General features: G+C 34.7%; 1 protein-coding gene and 1 non-coding gene across 2 annotated transcripts in view; one reads left to right on the plus strand and one right to left on the minus strand.

Moving 5' to 3' along the window:
- ANO3 (anoctamin 3) overlaps nt 1-21,213 on the minus strand; it is a 210,480-nt gene that overhangs the window by 174,140 nt on the left and 15,127 nt on the right. Inside the window, exon 2 of the mRNA XM_065944652.1 lies at nt 15,260-15,378. The gene's annotated coding sequence lies outside the window, so the exon portion shown is untranslated. The remainder of the gene's footprint in view (nt 1-15,259; nt 15,379-21,213) is intronic.
- On the plus strand, nt 6,070-6,142 carry TRNAK-CUU (transfer RNA lysine (anticodon CUU)). The gene has a single exon. It is a non-coding gene; the product is annotated as a tRNA-Lys (tRNA).

Below are 21,213 nucleotides of genomic sequence, written 5' to 3' on the forward strand. Positions count from 1 at the left end.
GATGAGTACTAATTCAGTTAAAATCAGGTATAATTATGGAAGAATATACTTCCTGCTTTTCTCAAGATGGTTCATACAATGAATTGTTCGGAATAATGTATCAAACACTTGGTCTTTGAGGTGAATTTTTCCATTAGTGACTTTAGTTATTTTATTTAAGGGGAATCAGTTTTTTACATTTGGAGTGTCCTATGAAATGGAGCTGGTTCACTGAGTAACACAGTATCAGTGGAATTACAAAGAAGACAGAAAATTAATCACCGAAGGTGGAACTTCAGATGGGATTCCAAACACTTGAATTACCTGACCTGCTATCATTGGATTAAGTGTGACTCTGAATACCATAGAATAAGACATATATCATAGAAGGAATAAAGATTATGAAAAAACTGCAAGTATTCTTTGTAAAAGTCAAAAAGGAACCAAAAAGAAGAGAGAAACAAAATACTGATTGAATTTCTGTAATGTAATAGGCACTATATTATACTAAGTGCTGTTTTTAAAGACTATCATATTATTCTCTTTCCACAAATTTTTACTTTCCAAAATCAAAGGTTTTCTGGTTTTTATAATGAAAACCAAAAGTCAAACCTTTCTAAGCAGATTATGATGGGGTAGACTATGGTTTTTCTACTGAGTTCTCAATGAAATAAACATTTGTTTTTTAACATATGAGTTTTAAATATAATCTTAGTGGGAATAATTGACAGAGAATACATTTGAGCATACTTTTCCTGCCCACTTATTTTTATATTTCATATACTATAAAATGACTCTTTTAAGTATTTATTTTTTGAAAAGAACACTTATTTACATATCAGTGATGATCTATTTTAGAAGATCTAACCTTGAATGCAGATTTAGAAGTTGAATCTCTGATCTCCAAAGGGAAGTAGCTGACATTTTTAAACAAAGAAATGAAAGCCTTCAGAATGGGACAAAATTAATTTTATCACCTTTAAATGCATGAGAAAATACAGTAGGTTGAAAAACATTTTGTTCCCTAGTTTAAAACAAAATTAATTACATAGTTGTGTCACTTGTTTAACATTTAATGTTACAAGACATGCTTCTTTAAATTCAGATTTTTTTTCTCAGACATTCGACTTTGACATATTATTTACTAAAATATCTTGTATAGAAAATAATTTAAGAACATCTTTAAAAGACATACTTTTGTAAGTGATTATACTTTATAAATATTTTGAATCAAGAATAAATTTTAGAGTAGAACTTGTGAATACCTATTTCATTGAAATCAAAAATCAAATGCATTTAAAAATAGTCAAAACTTCAGAGAGGCAGCATCTGTTATGTGAGATAAACACTGATGCTTAAAATATATCCATTTAGACCATATATTTCTTATCTTAAAAAAGACATTTCTAGCATTTGAAAGAATAGATATACTCATCTCCAATTCTTAAATCAATGTCTATAATTCTTAGTTGGTTTCTTACATATTTTTAAGGAAACAGAAAAGTAAAATAGAATTCCTAGATTGATATACTTATTTAAACATACCACAGTCAGAGTTCTGGGTTCAGCTGCATTTGGAATCCTTCATTGCTGACAACAGAGTTTCAAATGACAATCTTCTTTGAAGCACTCTTCAGCTTGACAACAGAAAGTTCTCCCTTCCACCTCCTGCTTTTTCCATTAGCTAGAGTGTTACATATTGAATGCTGCACAAAGCATTTGACTGGAGGGTTTTTAGACAACTCTTTAAATGCCTGAGTCTGAATAATGATTAAAAGGGGAAAAAAGATAACACATCATCTCTTTATAAGAACTTCTGTATTTTTTTTTATTACTTTATTTTAAGGGGGAGTGGTTATAGGGTGAAGTAGGGGGCTGCCTTCATGTGTCATTGTTTAATAGTGTCTACGTATGATTCATCTAAATGGCATTTAGTTATATAATGTCAGTGACATTTTGATGATTTTACTGTCAATTTTTAATGATCTACTGCATATTCTTAGGTTATTTGAATTAGTTGGGCAGATTAACATAAACGGTGGGAGGTATGTTTCAGCCTGAATAATAGTGGTCTGACAAACAAAAACTTTTTTTATTGGTGAACTTTTTTTTATAGGTAATGTTTTTTTGATAGCTGAGTGAGGTTGCCTATATACTTTTTTCCAGTTCATGTAAATGGCCACATTTTCTTTTTCACTATAGAAAGTTACAACAGAACTATTTGTAGTTTTTGAAAAATCCTGTATCTGTTACTTGATATTGTATTATATTGACTCTGGGATGAAAATGATGAAGTGTGATTGTAAACTGAAAACAACACAAGTAATTGTTACCTAAAAAAAAATAATAAATGAATAAATAGAATTGAACAATTTTGCCCTTCTGTGATTAACATTGACAGGATAAAATGCAACAGAAGGTTATATTTATTTCTGTCAAGAAAACCTCCACAGGATAGCTTGTAATTGAGACTGACAAGACACTGCACTAAGAATCAGCCACTTAATGGATATGGCCCTGAATTAATCAGCATGCTAAAAATGGATTTTCTAGTTAATCCCACATAATAGAACATTTTAATGTCACACAAGAGTTCGAAACCTTTAAACAACAAATGGAAGAGTACTGTAATCCCTATGTCTACACTGTCTGTGTCATCAAGGGGTTAATAAAATCATGCAGGTCTCCATGACTGGGATCATCACCTGGAATCTTGAATTGCACCTTGCAAAGAAGTCAACGGTCACAAGACAATTTTTTTAAATTCTACAAGTTTCAGAAGTTGTTTAATAAACACAAGAATACTTAATTTTGTTGATATTTTCTTCCCTTTTAAAATAGTGATAGTGGCTCAGAATGGTCATATTTTGATGGATGCATTTGCTGGCAGGAAGGAGTCTGTAGGCCAGTGTGAATGGAGGCAAAGGGCATGGGGCAGTGAAGGGCTTTAAGCAGCTGAAAAGGGGTGAGTATTTCATGGTTTATTAGGATTTGTGCATAGGAACCTCAATTTTATAGTTTCTTCTTAAGCAGAAAACACTGACAAAAGCATAATATCCATGGTCCCTAGTGAACATGAGGATTCCTGAGTGAGGTGAACATGTTCTCTAACTACTTGATGGACTTGTCTCGTGGGTTCTCCAGGCTCTTGTGCACACCTCCAGTATGCTGCTCAGCACAGCACAGAGCCTGGCAGTGAGGTGGCCTCTACAGACCTCCTGCCGACTGTTTACCTAGCTGTATGATAACAGGATACTTAGCCATTCCCAACTTCCATTTCCTCACCCCTGAAAAAGGGGTAAAAAGATACCCAACTTTTTAAGAGTTGCAAATATAAATGGAGGTAGGTTATCAACAAAATCTCTGAAGGATCCTTAATATATGTTAGCTGTTGTAATTATTTCATGTTATTTTTATTAATGTTCCAACTCCCAGTCCAGTGTTCCTTCTGCTACACACACAACCTGGAGAGCCTCAAGTTAGGAGATTAATGAAGTAGAATTGACTTCAGCTGTGTTCAAATAGCATTAGTTTTGATTTGATTTCACTGACTACCCTCGCATCTCAGCAGGTAGAGTTTGATGTGAGCCTATCACTGACTGACTGTATAAATATCAAGCAGAAGAATTATCCGCACCATTTAACTGGTGTGCCCACACATTAATTTATTAAATTTGCTTTCACATCCCATAAATGTATGTAAGATTCTGCAGACAAGTTATTGCAGCTTTCATTTTAGAGCTAAAGTCCTCCAGGGAGGCTTAGGAGATCTCCCAAGATAAGCTAAATGATCGTGGGGACAACCAGTAAGCTGGTGATTGAAGAAGCCTGTTCTGTGTCTAATTACCAAGATATTAGTTCCAGGAGAGAGAAAACATCTATGGCATTTTGTTTGTTTTCTTGTATCGCTTATGAAATAAGATGACTTCCTAAACAGGCACATTTTCCCCATATAGTCTTTAAGGGAACAAAAAGACAACAATCCCAACAAAGCCATCCCTCACCTAAATTTACTCTCATAATTAAATGTCTCTTGATCTAGCCTCCTGCTCTAGACATAGCTGTAGGGGCTTTTGTGGAGGAGTAGAGTTTTGTGGAGTTTATTTTTTCCCAGATTTACAAGGGTAGTTCCCATACTGTGTGGCAGATGCATTTGAAAACATTTAGATCGCTGATTATTATGTAACCCCAAGGAGTATACACATCCTCCTCTGTGGCTCTTTTGCTAGAAATATTAAGTCTGTAACAAGCTCCCTGTAAATTTTTATTTTGTTGATACAAGAGTAAATTACAAATAGGTCAGTTCACTCCTGGGATGTAGAGGGTTAGTCACACAATATTAAAATACAGAACCACCTACTTCAGAGCAACATTTTTGGATTTTTGAACTATATGATTAATATATGAGTATGTTTATTATAGTTAACTATTAAGCTGAAGTCAGAAAAGCATAGAGTACTGAGGATAAAGAAACATGCTACAATCCAATTCTGTTCCTGCCGCTGAGTTCAGAGGCTGGGCAAAAGCTCACCTCTTTAAATCTGATTTTCTTCACTAGTAAAACTACTACTACTTACTTTCCTTATTATGAGAATTAAATTAGATTATATATATATATATATATATATATATATATATATATAGAGAGAGAGAGAGAGAGAGAGAGAGAGAGAGAGAGAGCACTTCTGATGTATAAGTGATGAGTACATCCTAGGGGAAAATCTAAATGCTATTTAATGATAGTTAACATACTAAAAAGCTGAAGTCCTGAATTGCTCTTATCTCACCAGTATAGCAAAGTGGAAAAGCAGTTGTAGAAAACAGAACCATCCTATTTTAAATTCTGCATATGCCCATTTACTAGCTGTGTGAGATTTTTTAAGATAGGAATTATAGTAGTGTAATACTTAACAGCTTACATATAAGAATATGTGAAATAAACTTTAAGTCATGTGAATTTGACCAATCAGTTTAAGCTTTTGTACACAATGCTAATAATTTTATTTATGAAAAAGAGCTATATTATTTTTATATAGATGGTATCAAACTGCATTTTAAAACCATTTTCTTATTACATAGTTATACAGTGTGATCATTTCACATCATCCTTAAATAATTGGGGACTTATTTTTCAATAGAATATCACCTTATTTAAAGGCATTACTACTTTTAATTTCATTTTTTACTCTTGAACATTTAAGTGCTTTATATTCCCTCCCCCACAATTCCCTTACAAATTACAGTGTGAGAAACATCTTTAAACAATTATTTGGGCTAACATCTAATTATGTTCTCTGAATAAGTTCCTAGAAGTGGGTCAAAGGAAAGATTATTTTAAGGTTTTTAATCCTTATTGTCAAATTACTTTCCAGAAAATTTGGATCAATACATATATCTACCAACAAAAAGTAAAAGTGACAGTTTATAGTATCAATTTTGAGTTTTATTTTTTAAATTATAATTATACATAATTGTATATATATAATTATAATTATTTGGTTTAAAAATTGTTTACTTTTGTATTTCTGCAATTACTAGTTCTGTTAATCACTTTACATGTTAAAACTGTATTGCTTTTTAATTATTTTTTTACTTGTGCATTTATCAATTATATTACTATGATGTATTTGTAGATTAAGAATATTAACCAACCTTTGGTATATTCTAGTATACTCTATATGTAGAATCTTAAATTTATCTCGTTCTTCTTAACGCTATTGTAATTTTGATACTAGTAAGTATCTAGTCAACTCCATCAAGATTTCCATGATTAATTTTGTTGCTTGTGTAGAAAATCCCTTTAGAGAAACCATTTTTCCAGTCTGTGATTAGAAAAAAAAAAATGCTTGTTTTATAATTGATTAACTAGCTCTTCAATTCATTTCGGTGTAAGATGTGAAGTAGGCATCTGAAAACATTTTGCGTGAGTACTAAGTCGTGTCTGATTCTATACCACCCTATGGACCGTGACTTCCCTGCTGGTTCAGGTGGTAGAGCGTCTGCCTACAATGTGGGAGACCTGGGTTCAATCCCTGGGTGGAGAAGATCTCCTGGAGAAGGGAATGGCAACTCACTCTAGTATTCTTGGGCACCCGGCTAGCTCAGTCGGTAGAGCATGGGGCGCTTAATCCCAGGTTTGTGGGTTCAACCCCCACGTTGGGCACATGCAACATTTAGGCTTCCCTGGTGGCTCAGAGTTTGCAATGAGGGAGACCTGGGTTCGATCCCTGGGTCGGGAAGATCCCCTGGAGAAGGAAATGGCAATCCACGCCAGCATTCTTGCCTGGAGAATCCCTTGGACGAAGGAGCCTGGTGGGCTACAGTCTACGGGGTCGCAAAGAGTCGGACAGACTGAGCGACTTCACTTTCACTTTCACTATGGACTGTAGCCCACCAGGCTCCTCTGTCCATGGGATTCTCCAGGCAAGAATACTGGATCGGTTGCCATGCCGTTCTCCAGGGGATCTTCCCGACCCAGGGATCAAACCCACATCTCTTATGTCTCCTGTGTTGGCAGAAGGGGTCTTTACCACTAGCGCCACCTGGGAAGCCTGAAAACATTTTAGAATGAGTGAGTCTCAGTCGTGTCCGACTCTTTGTGACCCCATGGACTGTAGACTCCCAGGCTTCTCTGTCCATGGGATGCTCCAGGCAAGAACACTGGAGTGGGGTGCCATAACCTCTTCCAAATTACTGATCAGTTACTGTGAGAACATTTGCACATTTTTTAAAAGATTGATGTCTTTACAATTTGAAATGCTACTTTTATTACAATACATACACGAACACATGAACACATTTGGGTTTAAACAACTCATAGATAATGTGGAGGGGTTCTAGAAAATCTTATGCTAAATCTTAGGGAAATTATACACTAGCAATTAGCAAGTATAGAACACACCCTCATCATTTTCTGATGAGGGCTTCTGAGGGTCAAGGTAAGTGATTAAACAGCACAATTGAGGGACAGGCCTTCTATGGTCACAGGGAAGATAATGCTCCCCTCAGCATCAAAGAGTCTGCAGACAAGATCAGGTATTTGTTAGACTGCTTAAAAAGGAGTCTTTTTAAAACTAGGGAAGAAGATAAATTTAAAATACTGGCAAAAACATTAAGAAACCAAAATGATTTCCTGCATGTCCCATGGTTTACATAAAAATTAAATATTTAGGGTACAGTTTCCCACAATGAAATTATTAAATATAAACAAGTATTATCTCAGGTCCTAAGTTAGGGAAATATTAGCATTTTCTTTAGAAACTATCTCAATAAATGCAAATAATTAGTATTTAATTTCACATATACTCGTCAGCTGAAGCAGCCATACTGGGTCAAGTTTAGTCATTTACCTTGTATTTTAAAATAATATTATCTTATAATTACTGGGGCAAAGTATGCAAATTCAGAATATTAACACCTATACATTATTTGAAGACAAAGAACCATTGAATTGAATTAAACAACTGCCAATGTTCACAGGAAAGGTACACTGTAGAAGACCATAGAGACCATCTGCCTGCATCATCACCATTATATGATCTGTGCTTCTCCAGCCTTAGAAAATTATTTCTGTTACCAATTTAGTTAAAGATGAACATCATCTGCCAATGAAAGTAGACACAGTCAAATTGTATGGCCTTGTGATTCAAATTTAATGAACTGCTAAAATATTCATATCAGGATTTTCCTGGTCTATAACCCCTTTCTTGTCTGATATGATACCCGAAGTCCCTTAAGGGAGGGAGTCACTATAATTTGAAATATAGATTTATATTCTCAGATATTATTAGCAACATCTATAGTTATTTTTGGCATCCTGAGGGACAGTAGCAGCAGTAAACTCTTCATTAATGTCTAGTACACAAGCCACTGATTCTGCTTCACAGCTTCATTCCTTGTAATCTAGATTAATCACAGACATTCTCAGTAAACTGTCCACATCTAGAAGCCTCAACTGGTATGAAGTATATGATTCCTTGATGGAGAAAGGGATTTTGTTTCTCAGAACCATCCAGTTGGTTATCGGACCTTATCGTCCTGTGTTATTCATAGTTCTCTCTATACTAATGAGACAGAGATAGGAAATATTTACCGAAATCATCTTAAAAAGAATCCCTCTCTCCTCTAAAACTTTGCTTGCAGTCTGCCCAGGTGCTCCAGTCTATAAATCCATAGAATCGCTCCTTTTCTCACATTACATTATTAATTTTCTCCCTCAATTTTCTTGTCTACATATGTGTGACAGAGTCTTTTTGTCGAAATGTTAGAAAGGAAATAAACTTGCCTTTAAAAAAGCTAGTTCTTCACTAATTTTTTTTTTTTTCTTCACTAATGTTAATGGGTGTTTGGAACATTGCTAACAATACACATATGGTTAATGGAAGGTAATCTTGGAATTCTGCACTGATTCAAAGGTATAAAAAAACTACTTTTGTAAATAAAGTTTTATTAAAAAAGATAATTTAAGAAAATGTTAGATCCCTAGATTTCTCGTGATTTAGGTTATGACATTAAGATATACTTGGGCTCTATAGAATTATAACATGGGTATGTGTGGAAAACTCGGGGACAATTTTGCAAATGTTCCCTTTCCAGTGAGAAAGAATTCACTTTACTTTTACAATCACTGGTGTCAGCAAATATGCTACCCTCTAATATTTATGGCTCCAATATGTATTGTGGAGAAATAAACCATCCCCAAACAATTTTTATTTAGCTCAGGAATCTGTGAGCAGGCTAGGCCCAGTTGTGTAGTTCTCCTGGTCTCAGCTAGACCTTCTGTGGGTTCTAGCTGGATTCTTTCACATCTCTGTGTCAGCTGGGACAACTGGACTCACTAGGCTTCAGTCCTTATTATCCTCTTGCAGGATGGCTCCCACATTCCTATGATGGAGGCAGAATCCCAAGAGGAATAATGGGAGTGCAAGATCTTTCAAGGTCAAGGTTCAGCACTGGGGCATTGTCACTTCTGCAGGCAATCTATTGATCAAAGCCCAAGGCCAGTCCAGTAAGAGTGTACCTGCTGGATGGGAGAACCTGCAAAGTTCCTTGAAAATATTGTAGGTATAGGGAAGAGGGAAGGGCTGTGGCCAATTTTCTATCTACTGCAATGCCCCAGAGATATTTAAATACAGCTTTTATTATAAAGCTTGAGGCTAGATAAATCTAGACTTATCTCATATCCAGTATAATCTCTAATTTCTAAAGCCTCTTAGCTTTCTCCATTTATATGCATGCCCACCTCCTGAACTGCATCCCACTACATGGACAGCAAGACTTGTCCATGTTTGCCATCTTTCTCTGTCCTCTGTCCTGTGGTGTCAAACTCTGCTCATAGTGGGTTAAAAATAAACAAAAAATATGTCCTATTAACTTATCAATATCATTTTGTCATATTAGATATCAATATCATGAGTTTAATCTCTGAAATATTAAGGAATTTTAGTGTAAATGATATGTGCCTAAAGTTAATAACTTGAAGAAAACATTCTAAAGAAATAATTCATTTTACTGAAGATAATTTTAGAGCAAACTGTAGTATCTTACAAATATATTTGACTCACAAAATTATCAGAAGCAGTGGATTTATGGTCAAAGCAAAATTCACCACACTGACTCAAGATCATTCAGGAAATGTTTGCACAATGGCTGACAAAACAAATTCTCAAGCAGATGTATAGTCTACCTATACAATAACCAGTAAACTAATCAGATGGATTTCTATATATTTTATTTGTTTTTACTATTGATAAACTCAACAGGACTTACTCATAAATTCAATGTAAGACACCACTTTGACACATTTGGAGTTATTTCCTAGAACCTAGTTTTTATAGCTGATGGCAATCTTGTTAGAAATTTCTATTTGTTTTCTATAATCTAACACTTGTCATGATTTACAATGTAGTTTACGTTGGGAGTCATTTTCCTCTGTGAATCTTTGTTCCCTTTCTGCTGACTTTTTATAAACTTGTTTTTTCATCTCTAAAATGTAACTGAATAACTTTTATGAAGAAATAAAATATCAGTTACACTGTATAAAATGCATAGGACAGGTTGCAACCAGTACAGTTATCCCAAGCAAATAACATAATGCACAGATCTTCAGCCATACATCTAGATACATAGAGATTAATATGTGCTAATTTGAAGCATATGAAAGTTGCTAGGTCACAAGTGAATGAATGTTGTCAATTTCCTAAAAGCCAACTTAAAATATATGTACATACACGTACACACATATATATATGCATATCATTTAATGATAGGATGAAATATCAATAACCTCAGATACGCAAACGACACCACCCTTATGACAGAAAGTGAAGAAGACTTAAAGAGCCTCTTATTGAAGGTTAAAGAGGAGGTTAAATGTTTGCTCCTTGGAATAAAAGCAATGAAACCTAGACAGCGTATTAAAAAGCAGAGACATCACTTTGCCTACAAAGGTCTTTATAGTCAAAGCTATTGTTTTTCCAGTAGTCATGTATGGATGTGAGAGTCGAAAAATAAAAAAGACTGAGTGCCGAAGAATTGATGCCTTCAAACTGTAGTGCTGGATTCTTGAGAGTCCAGACTGCAAGGAGATCCAACCAGTCAGTCCTAAAGGAAATCAGTCCTGAATATTCTTTGGAAGGACTGATGCTGAAGCTGAAGCTCCAATACTTTGGCCACCTGATGCAAAGTGCTGACTCATTGGAAAAGACCCTGATGCCGGGAAAGACTGAAGGCAAAAGAAGAAGGGGATGGCAGAGGATGAGATGGTTGGGTGGTACTATCAACTCAATGAACATGAGTTGGACCAAACTCCTGGTAACTACTGAAGAACAGTGAAGCCTGGCATGCTGCAGTCCTTGGGGTCACAAAGAGCTGGACATGACTAAGCAAACAACAGCAGAACTGAACAACAACAGCATAGTTATAAACTAAGGTTATTCAGATACTTGTTCAAACAATAGATATATAGGTCATTGCTTTTTTGAGGTTCTCTCTGATAAATGTACATAAAGAATACACCTAAGAGGATTATTTTGCCTTTCATTTATAGATTAGCTTTTCAAGAAGTAGCCTAGCTAAATGTATTTTAAACTTCTTTTTTCTTCTTTTGGAATAGAACTACTTATTCAAGTTGGATTCGTGCTGCACCTTAACCTATAAAATGGATGAAAGTGGACATATTTTCATAGAAGATAGGAGAGTGAATCCAAAAACCTCCAGATGATGCACTACATTTTCAAATTTGAATAGAAGTGTAATAGAACTAACAGGACTTTAGGTTAGGATTACTGGACTGGACGACCGTGGTATATTACCATCATCACACACCACTCTCTTATTTTGCTGTCAAAAAAACAAAAGATGTGTGCAGGTGTAATTATTTCTTCTTAACTTGAATATTCTAAAGTTCAAGTCTAGTCTAGAGATTTGGGAATTGGTGACTGTTGAGCAGAAATGGAATGGAAGGTATCATTGGCGGTGGTGGTTTAGTTGCTAAGTCGTGTCCAACTCTTGCAATCCCATGGACTATATCCCACCAGGCTCCTCTGTCCTTGGGATTTTCCAGGCAAGAATACTGGAATGATTTACCTTTTCCTTCTCCAGTGGATCTTCCCGATCCAGGGATCGAACCTGGGTTTCCTGCACTGTAGGCAGATTCTTTACTGACTGAGCTACCAGGGAAGCCCAAAGAGAGGGAAGGAAAGCATAGAATGAAAAGAGACTGAAATCATAAAGGGAAGAAAACATGGTGGCATGTGCTAATTTTTAAAGACACAGATAACACAAATTTTATTTAATCTTAATTCATTTTTTAATTATTTGAAGCATATCATATTTGTGTTCCTACTCATTGGTGCTAAAAGTATCTTAAGGTAAAATATCTGCTTTTCCTCAATTTTTCTTATGGCTTCTCTCAGGCTCAGGTCTCTTGGAACAATGCTTTAGAGATAGCTGTTGTTTGTTATTGTTCAGTTGCTAAATCATGTCTGACTCTTTGTGACCCCATGGACTGTAGCCCACCAAACTCCCCTGTCCAGGGGATTTCCCAGGCAAGAGTACTAGAGTGGGTTGCCATTTCCTTCTCCAGGGGATCCTCCCAACCCAGAGGTTGAACCTGTGTCTCCTGCATTGGCAAGTGGATTCTTTACCACTGAGCCACTCAACTCTCAAAACATCCACAGGGCCAACCAGATAGTACATAGAGAGGCAAATGAAGTAAACATCGGGAGATAAACTACTGATTTGTGAAGACAATCTAAGAAATATCAGCAAAAAAACAGTATCCTTACTTAACAAAACCAAACCAAAGATGAATGAATAAACCTGGCACAAATATTTATTTCTGTGTCTACTTATTACAGCTCAGAATCATTACAACAGTAAGATTTAAATTGTGCCATATTTCATCACTAACACACTGATGGTGATGAATGAAGGGATTTGTAAAATTAATCCAGGTCAAACCAAATCAAATATCACAGAAAAAGATATTTTCAAGGAGTTGATTATTGGTTATTGCCCATGCAGTGACAACTAAAAGCTAAGTCATTCCTTATGTTAACATCCAAATTTCTTTTACTAAGGTATTCCCACTTTAACCAATAAGCAATTTAAGAAAACATGAAGTGAACTTGGACTGAGTCAATATTTGTCTTGGAAAGCATCAAAAGGGGATGATGGTATTTGGTGCTGGATGACTTTATTCAGATACTTTGAAGAACCCACAAAAGAGTTTTGAGGGATGGTGGGATTGCTGGAACCAGAGATTTTTAAAATTGAACCCCAACCCAGTGATTTGTTGATGAATTATAGTTTCAACACAGTATTCTCAACATCCAAGTTGTTATAGAAACTTTTCATAATATTTCAAAATCTGCAAATCAGTGTGATTCACCACATTAACAAACTGAAAAATAAGGGTTATATAATCAGCTCCATAGATGCAGAAGAAGTTATTTGACAAAATTCAACATCCATTTATGATAAAAACTCCCATCAAAATGAGTATAGAGGGAACATATTTCAACATATATGACAAACCCACAGTTAACATCACACTCAACAGTGGAAAGCTGAAAGCATTTGTTCAGGGACAAGAGAAGGCTGATCATTCTCACCACTTTCATTTAACACAGTCTTGGAAGTTCTAGCCACAACAATCAGAAAATAAAAATAAGCACAAAGAACCCAAAATGGAAAGGAATAAATAAAACTGTCAATATTTGCAGATGATATGAAACTTTGTAAAGCTGTAGGCTACAAATTAACGTACAGAAATACTGTATTTCTATATACTAACAACAAACAAACTACTAGAAACAGAAATTTTTAAAAAATCATACTTGCGGTTGCATCAAAAAAAATAAAACATCTAGGAATAAGACTATCTAAGGAGGTAAAAGACATACTTGCAAAACTGATACTGATGAAAGTAACTAAAGACCAGATAAACAGGTGAAAATATATATTAATGCCATACTTATGGACTGAAAGAATTAATAACGTTAAAATGATCATACTACCCAAGGCTTTCCACAGATTCAACACAATCGCTATCAAAATACCAATGGCAGTTTTCACAGAACTAAAACAAATAATTCTAAAATTTGTATGGAAACACAAAAGATGCCCAAATAGCCAGAAACAATCTTGAGAAAGAAGAACAAACCAAGAGGAATCGTGCTTTGTGATTTCAAACTATACTACAAGTTAAAGTAATCAAAACCACATGCTACTGGCACAAAAACAAACACAGATATCAATGGAACAGAACAATGAATCTGTGACAAAGGAGGCAACAACATACAATGGGAAAGACAGTCTCTTCAATAAATGATGTTGGAAAAACCAAACAGCTACATACAAATAGATCAAACTGGACTACTTTCTCACACCATTCACAAAAGTAAATTAGAAATGGATTAAAGATGTACATGCAAACCCAAAACCATGAAACTTCTAGAAGATAATATGGGCAGCATGCTCTTTGACATTAGTCTCAAAGATATTTTCTATATATGTCTCCTTAGACAAGGGAAACAAAAGCAAAAATACAGAAATGGGACTACATTACATTAAAAATCCTTTGCACAGTGAAAGAAACTATCAACAAACTAAAAAGGTTCTCCAGGGGATCTTCTCAACCGAGGGACTGAACCCACATCTCTTGCCCTAGCAGGCAGATTCCCTACTTCTGGGCCACCAGGGAAGCCCATATGGAATATTACTCAGCCATAAAAAATAAAATATTCCCATTTGTGACAACACGGAAGGACCTAGAGACCTAGAGAGCATTATGCTTACTGAAGTAAATCAGGCAGAGAAAGAAAGAAAAACACTGTATGATTTCACTTACATGTCGAATCTAAAAAACAAAATAACAAAATAAAAGGATAAATATAAAACAGAATTATAGACAGGGAGGACAGGTGATTGCCGAGGGGCGGGGTGGGGGAGGAGGGGAGGAAAGAAGTAAGGGAGATTAAAAGGTACAAACTTCAAGTTGCAAAGTAACTGAGTCATGGGTATGAAATACACAGTGTGGGGAATAGAGTCAATAACTACATTATACCTCTATATGGTGAAAAATGAAAGTGAAAGTCACTCAATCGTGTCCAACTCTTTGCGACCCCATGGACTATACACATGATAAATATAATGAACACTGCTGTATGCTATATATGAAAGTTGTTAAGAGTAAATTCTAAGAGTTCTATTATAAGAAATACGCATCTATATGAGATGATGACTGTTTACTCAACTTATTCTGGTAATCGTTTCATGGTGTATGTAAGTCAAATAATTATACTGTATACCTTAAACTTATAAAGTGCTGTGTCAATTATATCTCAACAAAACTTGAAGAAAAACAAAAAATTTGTCAAGCTGACAACGATTCTAATTTTACAAATGATGAAAACAAGGCTAAGTGAGTTTGATTGACTTGCTCAAGTTACCACAACTATAAGTACTGGAACTGCAATTCAAATATTGGCCCACTTGATAATAAAATTCATGCTCTCATTAAACCATGGTGTCTTTCAAAAAACAGGAAAGAGGATGGAATAAACCTCTAAAAAATTACTGAATAATTTTATGCTTTAGAATATTTATAAAATTCTATCGATAATATAAATGGATATGATGTCTACACATAACTTTTCAGTTTTGACTCCTGTGCAACCTCATTCTCTCCAGGAAATATCAACTGAAATTAAAAAGAACTGTATGAATTTAGATGCTAGAGACTTCAATGACTTACAGATTGTTTAGTTTGCATTACCTTAGGCAATCTGGGCTTGGGTTCAGAATTATTTTTAGGAACAAAGTCTTTAATGAGGCGAGATCGGTCATAATTAGCATGCTCTGATTCATCCGTGAAATCCTTATCTTTTCCTAGGGCTAGAAAAGAGAAAGAGAAAATTACATCCATTTTTATCCTTCTTTCTTTTCTTTCTCCTTAAATATAATCATCTCTTTTTTCCCCATGTTTTCTCAAGGTTTAACCAAGAATAATTTTCATATGACCCATATATCCAATAAATTAGCAAAAAAAGGTAATAATACGGAGTCTTGTCAGTAACTTTCAGAAAAAATGAAATGCATCTCTGTCATTTAGTGTACCTAAACATTTTGAAAACAAAGTTAAAGTCATTCAAATGCAACTGAATGTTATCTCTTTTGAACTTGAAAATAGAGATATTTGTAAGAATTCAATACAATTTTGCTTTTTAAGGCAAATTTTACACATTTATTTGCTTAATTAAAAAGACTACATATTTTGGTCATTTTTAAAAAATTGCTGTTTTATAAATATGAACTTGACTTAAGAGAGTAAGAAGTCTAAGAAATCATCTAAGAAATGCTAATAAACTTTACAAGAAAGATTTAAAAATATTAGGAGATTGAAATGAAAACACAACAGCAAAAAAGGAGCAAGAACATTGAATATGGTAATTACCACTGGAAAAATCAAAAAGGGTAACCCATATAAGAACTTATATGAACAATGAGCAAGATATAATCAATGTAAAAGAGTATAAAATAGAAAATATCCATGGTGGTTGCAAGCTTCACCAAGAACTAGTGACACATTTCACAAAATTTGTGTTCTAGGTGATACAAATATCTCTCCAAATAAAAAAACAGATTCCTAAATATTTAGTCTTTTCAAATAAATCAAAATGGAATTATTGTAATTATTTTATTCAATCTGTCGTTAACCTATCAACAACAAATTTTGACACAGAAAACTATACATAGTTATTTCAAGAGTTCAGTCATGTGTCTCAGTATTGTAGCAAAATAAAAAATTTTGTTTATGCTACATGCATTACTTTCATTAGTAATGCTTAAAATCTACTATAACATATGGCATGTAATGCATAGCTAGTTGTATCAAGTTATTAGCAGCGGTATGAACTAAGAATGAACAGATCATTATACATTAACATGCTCTAGGCATTTGACTTATACCTATATACCTATTAATAATAGCTATCACTCATGGATGGCTAATATTTGCTCACTGTATACTAAGAGCCAGAAACTTTACATATATAATTTTCTTTAATCCTTATAACAACTCTAGTAGTGTGTATGATTTTTATCTATGCAATGATAAATAAACTAAGGCATATGCAACTTAAATAGCAGGGCAAAGTTGTTGACCCATTAAGGAGTACATCAAACACATCCAAATTGATGCCAAAGCTGATGTTTGTGAACATACTACGTTTCCCAAGACTTAGGCAAGGGTTTCTCAGATGGTGCAGTGGTAAAGAATCTGTCTGCAGTGCAGGAGATGCAGGAGACATGGGTTCGATCTCATGTGCCAACATAATTAGTTAGTAAAGTTTTGGAACAAAGTGTGTCAATATGTTTTAACAGAAAGACTGGAGGGTATTCCTAAAGTTATAATGTGAAAGAAAGAAAATCTATTTTCACAAGCATGTTCAACAAGCCTATGGACACTAAAGTATAGAAACTGCTGCCACTTTGATAAACAACAACTCAGTTCTTCCGTCAACACAGGCCAGAATCCTGACTCCTCATTTCCTCTTATCACCATGTCTGCTCCTTAAGCAAATTGTGTTGATTTTGCACAAAGCATAATTTTTCCACTTTGCCTTACTCTTTAGCACATATCACTACCTAACATGCTATACAATTTCACTTATTTATCTTCATTTATGATCTGATTCCCTCAGTAAGGTATTTGTGCACTGAGTTTTTACTTTTTCACCTTTGTTGTCTTTTTGTTCATTGCTTCATCCCTAATGTCTAGAACAACTAAGGATATTTAGCTGTCATTGAATATTTATTTGCTGAATAAATGGATTTAAATGTTCAAATCTTATCTGAAGCATCTTCAGATTAGATCTAGAAACTGACCCTTTGTCAATATCTGATAATAGTTTCTTAATCTAAGCCATCACCCTATCTTGAGCAGAAGTCTGTAAGAGCCTCCCTTACTGATCTTCCGATTTCTATGTTCTGTCTCTATTACATGGCACTCAGAGTAGCTCTTTTACAACCTAGGTTAAATCACATTAGCGTTTACTCAAACCCCCCCCCCCCAATAATTTTGTAGCTCTAAGTAAAAGGCATGGTCCATATTAGGACATGTATGAAATATCAGTCTTCTTCCCACCACACCTCACCCCTGTCCTAAACCCTACCCTCCCTCCCTCCAATCCAGCCACCCCATTCTCTGATGAAAAATATACTCTCACCACAGGGCCTTTGCACTTGCTCCTCTCTCTGCAAGAATGCTCAATTCCTTTTTCATCCAGACTTCTGCTCACATCATCTCACATCATGAGAGAATCTCTCCTTGAGAGATTTTTAAAAGATCTCCTTTAGGGATCTTTCTAAAGTAGAACTTTCCATAGTTCTCTGTCTTCTCATAAAGTTTTATTACTTTTATTAGCACCTAACATAACATGATAACATACACATATAAAAAACATACATACTATATATGTACATATATCAGCAACTGACATTGCTATAACATAGATACATAATGTGGTATACATTTATCCTATATATATGTGTGTATATATCATGTGCATATGCATATATGTGTATATATATAAAATGAATATGTACATGTTCTATATGCATATATTTGTGTTGGTGCCTATATAAAGGACAAAGAAAAAAGTATATATGTAGAGAGAGAATACTGATAGATGGTCATTTGTCTCTTCCCACTATAAGTGCTATTGGTGAGGTGATTGTTTTGTTCACTGCTTCACACCCATTATTTAGCTTACTGTTTAGCATCTCATAAGTACTTAGTATCTGTTGAATAAATTGATGAATAGATGGTACCCTTATATGTGGGAATATTTTCCATCTGTTAAACTGCTAATTTTACAGACTGAAAACTCATAGAAACGTTTAAAATAATTTTAACAAAGTTAAAAATTTGTGTTTCTTAATTTTGATATACTTTATTTCAAATATGTTTTCCCTTATGAATGAAACTTTTGTGACACTATGCAAACTTAAGGGCAAAGAGTGACAACTACAGTATGCTAAGAATGTGAAACATTTTCTTACTTTGGCAGAAGAATGGTAGTTTTCACCTCACCCTAAACCTTTTTCTACTATTCTTGCCAGAAGCTTATGTGTATCATAAATAGCAGAATTAAAAAAAAAAAAAACTGCAGTTGGTATTAACACCAACAAACATCTGTGACAATGAAGAGGACCACATTGCATTTGATTAATAAAGTGAATCCCTCTTCCATTAGAAGAATTATCTGAAATATAAACAAAACCTACTAATGTGTTTTGGTTCTTATCGAGGACACAGACCCTTGTTAGTGTGAAATATGCCCCACGTAGTAAAGATCTATTAAATTTCAAACAAACTGAATAATTTCAACAACACTAAATTACAATGCCAAATGTATATTTCATTGTCTTAAGATGCTTTTCCCCTGCATTTTAGCATTTCTGAAATCAGGATGGGGTCAACAGTCCATGTTGGACCGTAAAGAGGACTGAGAACCAAGGAATTGATGCTTTCAAATTGTGGTGCTGAAGAAGACCCTTGAGAGTCCCTTGGACAGTAAGGAGATCAAACCAGTCAAGCCTGAAGAAACTCCACCCTGAATATTCATTGGGAGGACTGATGATAAAGCTGAAGCTCCAATACTCTGGCCACCTGATGCAAAGAGCCAAGTCACTAGAAAGACCCTGTTGCTGGGAAAAATTGAGTGTCGGAAGAGAAGGGGAAAACAGAGGATGAGACAGTTGGATGGCATCATCGGCTCAATGGACATGAGTTCAAAAAACTCCGGGAGACAGTGAAGGACCGGGAAGCATGGCATGCTACAGTCTATGGGGTCACAGAGTAAGACATGACTGAGCAACTGAACAAGAGCAACAATCCATGTCTCCTAAAAGTGATTATTGATTTGATGATGCTTTTCACAATTGCGTCTTAAAATCCAGTAAATTTGATAATTAAGAAAAACAGACTTTCAAAAAACAAAAACATTTAACCTTTGTCTGGTATAGTAGAAAACAGGTAATTTTGATTATGACAAATGAACTACTGTTGCTCTCCAGTAGCTGACCGGTAGAAAGACATACACTCTTAAAAAATAGACAATTGGATTTTATCAAAATAAAAAATCTGTACTTTAAAGAATACCATCAAGAAAAAGAGACAACCTTCAGAATATGAGAAAATGTTTGCAAATTATATATTGAATAAGGGACTCATATATATGTATATACAACTCTTACAAATGAATAATAGACAAACAACCCAGTTTGAAAATGGGCAAAAAAATCTGAAGAGACATTTCTTTGAAAAAGTGTACAAGAGGTTCAAAGGAAAAAAATAACATGAAAAGGTGTTCAACATGATTAGTGCTCAAGGAAATGCAAATCTAACCCACAATGAGAGCACTTTATATCCACTAGGATGTATATAATAAAAAAGAGTGTTGATGAGAATGTTGAGAAGCTGAATCTTTATATACTGTTGATGATAATGAAAAATGGTGAGGCTGTTGTGGAAAACAGTCTGGCAGTCTTCAAAATGTTTAACACAGAGTCACCACATGATCTTGCATTCTACTTCTAGGTATAATATTCAAGAGAAATGAAAACATAATTTCACGAAAAATTTGTGCATGAATGCTCCTAGAAGCATTGTCCATAATAGCCAAAAGGTCAAAAAAATACAAATGTCCATAATCTCATGAATGGATAAATAAAATATGGTTTAATCAATATAATAGAATATTGTTCAGCAATAAAAAGGGCTGAATTACCGAATTACAGTAAAACCTGACTGCTAGTAGGTATGGAATTTCTTTTTGAGGTGACGGGAATGATCTAAAATTGACTGTGGTGATGGGTACATATCTTTGAGAATATGTTAAAAACCACTGAGTTTTCACCCACTACTTAAAGTAGGTGAATTGTATGGTCAAGGTGAATGGTATCTCAATAAATCCATTATAATAAAATACAAGGAAACAAAAATCAAAATTCTCCAAGCTCAAGAAAATCAATTACTATGTTAATACAGAGAGCCTAATGTAATGGAAAGATAACTAATACTGGGTTGATAAAAGCCAAGTTTAAATCTTGATTATGCTACTTATTAGCTGAGTGGCAATGAGTCAGTTTCTTAAGATGAAAATTTGGGGTAATAAAATCTTTTCATTCCAAGGATTAAACAGAATAATCCGAAGTGAAGAGGTACAAAAGAGTCTCTTGATGAAGGTAAAAGAGGAGAATGAAAAAGTTGGCTTAAAACTCAACATTAAAAAATTAAGATCATGGCATGCAGTCCCATCATTTCTTGAGAAATAGATGGGGAAACAATGGAAACAGTGACAGACTTTATTTCCTTAGGCTTCAAAATCTATACAGATGGTAATTGCAGCTATAAAATGAAAAGATGCTTGCTTCTTGGAAGAAAATCTACTACAAACCTAGACAGTGTATTAAAAAGCAGAGGCATCACTTTACCAACAAAGGTCCATCTAATCAAAGCTACGGTTTTTCCAGTAGTCATGTACGGATGTGAGAGTTGGACCATAAAGAGGGCAGAGCGCGGAAGAATTGATGCTTTTAAAACATGGTGCTGGAGAAGACTCTTGAGACTCCCTTGGACTGCAAGGAGATCAAACCAGTCAATCCTAAAGGAAATCAATCCTGAATATTTATTGTAAGGACTGATGCTGAAGCTGAAAGTCCACC

Source organism: Muntiacus reevesi, chromosome 9 (genome assembly GCF_963930625.1).
Source record: "Muntiacus reevesi chromosome 9, mMunRee1.1, whole genome shotgun sequence".
Classification (NCBI taxonomy): domain Eukaryota; kingdom Metazoa; phylum Chordata; class Mammalia; order Artiodactyla; family Cervidae; genus Muntiacus; species Muntiacus reevesi.